The sequence below is a fragment of the Ascaphus truei genome, chromosome 4 (genome assembly GCF_040206685.1).
Source record: "Ascaphus truei isolate aAscTru1 chromosome 4, aAscTru1.hap1, whole genome shotgun sequence".
Classification (NCBI taxonomy): Eukaryota; Metazoa; Chordata; class Amphibia; order Anura; family Ascaphidae; genus Ascaphus; species Ascaphus truei.
The window spans coordinates 282,582,996-282,588,165 of record NC_134486.1 but is presented as its reverse complement, the minus strand read 5'-3'; the positions used below and the strand labels follow the sequence as shown (position 1 = coordinate 282,588,165).

At 37.1% G+C, this 5,170-nt stretch overlaps 1 long non-coding RNA gene across 1 annotated transcript; it reads left to right on the top strand.

Moving 5' to 3' along the window:
- The first annotated feature begins 513 nt into the window (after positions 1-513).
- Positions 514-3,890, top strand: LOC142492083 (uncharacterized). The gene is made up of 4 exons (XR_012800720.1): positions 514-638; positions 1,670-1,725; positions 3,250-3,407; positions 3,508-3,890. It is a non-coding gene; the product is annotated as an uncharacterized LOC142492083 (long non-coding RNA).
- Positions 3,891-5,170: the final 1,280 nt, after the last annotated feature.

Genomic DNA, 5,170 nt, shown 5'->3' with positions numbered 1-5,170 from the left:
CCTACAAACACTGAGCCGCACGCATCACACACTGCAGTTACCGTTACTATAACAAAACATGACAGCCAATAGGCTTTGAGGCGCGCACGTCGCTTGGGGGCGGGACTTACATCACTAATCCTTTTTAAGGACGCCTTGGCCCATGACAAGGGTCCCACGTCATACGTGGTGGACCCGGTTTTCAATGTTGTAGATGTTGCATGATAACAAAACAGGTATGTGTTAGAGTAATGGTAAAATGTTGCTAATATGTTTAAAGGGATAGGAAAGTACGTATATTTATTCCGTCAGCAATGTGTACTACTCTTTCAGGTCCTACTATATTGTATTAGGAAACAATTTGTTTGTGATCGCTACATGTTATGCAGTCTGCAATGTTACGCTGTATCCACGCATTGAAAGTGAAAATGGTGGTTACAAAAAAAAAAAAAATTTAAACGCAGAGTCAACGCATAACGATTGTTATATTTACCATTCTTCTAGAATTAACTCTTCGCCTGGCTGCAACTGGTCGCTCCAGAAATGCAAGCCATTTTCATCCACGCTTAACCCAACCGCTGAATCCAGTATGGCACATATCTCCTCCAGGATGCGCTCATAGGAATCGCCACTGCTTTCTTCAAATAATTGGTCGGGAGGTAGGTTCATTTCTTCCGGTTCCCATTCCAATGCAATTTCAGCTGAAAGGCTTGGTACATAATCATAGTACTTTTGTTCTTGTACAATGTGGGTTTCAGGAATGGAGGCTGCAGATATTGCAGCACGTATCGATTCAAACGGATCAGTAGTAGCGGATACATTGCTATTGCCATTAGGAATAAATATGCCTTTCACGACAATATAAGTGCCGTCTTTCAGGATAAATTGTTTTTCCGGGGCAATCTTCCAGAAACCATAGGTGTGTTGTAGCTTATCCTGGTCACGTTCAAAAAAGTCATTACTTGATAAAGTGAATCTTATTGAGGAATTAAAATTCCGTGCATGCTTACGGTCTTGGTAATAAGGATATTTTGCTCGAATGAAATCATCGATTTGGCGTGTGCTTGCTTTCTGTCCGCGACTGTTCAAGATGGCTTCACAGATCATGTACTTATACCCTAAAAGGGGATTAATATTGTTAACGAATTCATCAGCCATGTCTGAGTAGCACAAAAGCTGTGTGCAGGTCTGTGTTATTTGCTCATCAAAATGAATGTGCTGAATGGCTAACAAACTCCTGTTTTTCCTTGTCAAGGTCAACAAAAGTAACTACTTTGACTCCTTATTTCAAACGCCAATTGGATTTGTTTGTCTAATTGGGTTAACAGTTGTGGTTCGTGATATGGGACTGTGGGAGAAACATTTCTCCTTCTTTTATCTCGTTTGTGAAAAACATCCCTAGACTGTGAATGCGTTCACATAGTGTTTTTTTGAAAACTAACAAAGACCAGTGTGTGAAAATATTTCTTAGCCAGGCATATCAGTAAAAACACACCTGCAAAAAGAAATGTTTTTTCCCCGCTTACATTTCTGTGTGTATGTGAAAGTCTGGTTAACTCCCTGTCTGCATGAGTTTAAATACGTGTGTATATATATATATATATATATATATATATATATATATAAATATATCTCTTATAAAAATATATATATATTTATATATAATATTTTTTTTTTTTTTATATTGCAGGAGTACACACAACATTGATGGCATTAAGTATACCTTGTATGAAACCTATTTAAATGGTGAGAAACATGATTGAATTAAGTAATAAACATTTGTTTAAGCACAATACTGTTAGAGTCTCATACTTAGGATATTTCTCAAACATTAGGCCTGTATTATTAAAATAGTGTGCTTTCACAAGGAAGCATGAAGTGTATTAGTTTGTGTATACCAGTTTATATAGTACTATATATATATATATATATATATATATATATATATATATATATATATATATATATATACACACATATATACATATATATATATATATATATATATATATACACATATATACATATATATATACACATATATACATATATATATACACATATATACATATATATATACACATATATACATATATATATACACATATATACATATATATATACACATATATACATATATATATACACATATATACATATATATATATATATATACACACACTCACACTCACACTCACTCAGTGTGTGTGTGTGTGTGTGTGTGTGTGTGTGTGTGTATATATATTATTATACATTCTGAGATGTTATAGAAACGAACACACAACTGATTAAAGGACAAAATTACAATGGCCAAGCAAGGCAAAGGTAAGTAATAATTTACACATAATCCTGCTGTACACGTACAAGAAAGATGTTTGCACTTACTTAGGTGTTTTAATAATTGCATGTGACTAATATGCATATGCAATTCTTACATCAATTAACACACCCAAATGCAATGTTTTGCTGCAAAGTCAATGGCAGCTTCTCTAAACTTAGCAACTGGCTCCTGGTGGACCATTACTGAACAGACGATTACAACATAAATATTTATAACACAATTAATTATGAGTGTTAACATTTCCAAAACTTCACGTGTACAAGAACATAGTTGAAAGTTTGGAAACAACACAGTCTTAAGCATACATACAATAGTAATTAGATAATGTGAAGTCAACAAAACAAGGCCAAAGACATATTTTCTGAATTATAACATTTATTTTTTTTGTTCCTTTTGCGAGCGAGTAACAGGCCTGCTTGTTGTCTCTTGAATTTTCCTTTTTCTTTTGCCACCAACTTTAGGCACAACAGAGCCACTTTGAGTGGCCTCTGGCACTTCACGGGCAGGGCTTGTGGCCAGTGACTGTTCACCTACAGGGCTTGTGGCCAGTGACTCACCTACAGGGCTTGTGGGCAGTGATTCACCTACAGGGCTTGTGGCCAGTGACTCACCTACAGGGCTTGTGGGCAGTGATTCACCTACAGGGCTTGTGGCCAGTGACTCACCTACATGGCTTGTGGCCAGTGACTCACCTACAGGGCTTGTGGGCAGTGATTCACCTACAGGGCTTTTGGGCAGCGACTCACCTACAGGGCTTTTGGGTAGTGACTGTTCACGGACAGGGCTTGTGCCCAGTGACACATGTGAGCAAGTTGGTAGACACTGCACAAGTGATGGTTGGTCTGTTTCATGTGTGTCTTTTGTTGTTTTTGACCAAAAACTGGTCAGTAGTAACTGCTTGTATTTTGTTTTTGTGGGCTCCTTTGTAGGTGTCAGCTGCTGATTTTGTACAGATGGCAGTGGTAGTATGTCGTCAGGAACCTGCACAGCAATGTCTGCTACTTGACCGGTAACATTTGGGCCTGGTGAATGAATATCAGATGAATGTGGTGAAAACTGACCTGCATGAACAGATCCTGGCTGGGAGGTGTTGAATTGTGGTACATTAGTCCTTCTCCAGTAATTAGCTTGTGTTTGCTGAACAACTAATGCTTCGAATGAGGTGTTGATTTTTTGCAACTGTTTAGGCACTTCAATGAAGACTCTGTGGAGATGTGCCAATTGTGATACTGTTTCTTCCTGCAGTCCAATCATCCTTTCCAGCACTGTCATCATGTCTGAATGGCGACGATTTTCTGCGTCCACTATTTTTCCCTCTGAAGCTACAATTGCATCGTATGTGGAAGTTGATGGACGATTTGGCGGTACAACAGTTTCTATTGGCACCTCTTCATGGTCACATGATTGTATTTCAGTCTCTTCTGTGGCGTCATCCTCATCATACTCATCATCCTCATCACCATGATGTTCTAAAAAGAAATGTACACATTATTAAATGGCATGTTAATGTATGCTGTGTTACTATGTAATTGTACTGTGTCCTAAGTAACACCTAACATGTTAGCATACGTTTTATAACCTCATTAAAAACTACCTTGACTTACGAATAATGTTTGGACTCAGTATGAAATATGAATGAATGAAAAGTTGCTCTAAACTCAGAAGTCCTACATGATAATTAACATCACTAACACAATACATGTTGCCTTACACTTAATTTTCACTGACACTAAGTAATCCTATTTAAAGAAGATGTGCAAAACAAATAATGCACATGACAACATAACATATAGAAGAGCACATATTATATGGCCAGCAAATGATACACTCACCTTCTAGTAGTGTTGAGCTGGCTGACCCAGGTGAAGACACTTGTTCCATCTCAGGTGACACATGTCCTCCAGGGGCAACTATATATAACAATAACATAAGTTTTACATTTACATGTGTAAATATTGAACAAACACTTATTGTATGTTCTGTATTTATGATTAACTAACAACATCAGTTCCTTAACCGAAAATGTGTGTGTGAAAGTGAACATAAATAGTTGTAATAACAATGTACATGCCTGTGTACTTAGAAGTTTTGAGTTCCCTAACATACAACATACTATGTTTCTGCAGTAATGCGTGAGGATAAATAGATTAAATGAGTACATAAAAATCATATGTTGTGTAGTGATATCAGTATCATAATGTACATAACCATTGTGAATGGTCATCTCATGATAGTTATCATGAAGGTGGTCATATTGCAAAAAGTGTTATTTTTGGTAGAGGATATGTGTGGTACATTAATCGAAGATGTGGCACACCTGAATGTGGCTGTGACTCAACAAGACAACACATGCAGTGTGTGATAATGTGTCTTTCATAGTAGTTCAACTATAGATATGAGTGAACTAATGTGTGACGTACGCTTTGATAAGTAATGAGTTGTTGGGGCATTTAGTAGCTAGAGTTAAGCTTTCCAATGAGTGTGATTAACTTCAGTTGTGCTATTCAGGTTGTAAGAAAGGTATTCCCTTCCCCAAAAAGCCTAATCAGCCACACCTTTCAATGACTTGAAACAGGTGCAAATGGTGTGAACTAAGTTGACCGTGAAATGAGGCTGTAATTAGTGTGTGTGCTGAACCCCACCCCCTCTGTTGAAGTGTATGCTGTGATGAGATATTAATTGCAGCTGCTTTAACACAATGGTAGATGAGCTAAGTAGTCATCTGCAGTGTTTAAGTTATGAAAACAATGACATAACATATGATACGTGTGCCTCATTATGCTGTCTGTATATGACATAAAGCAAAAATGGACCTTTTCTTAAGCAACTATAGATGTGTTAGTGCCAGTG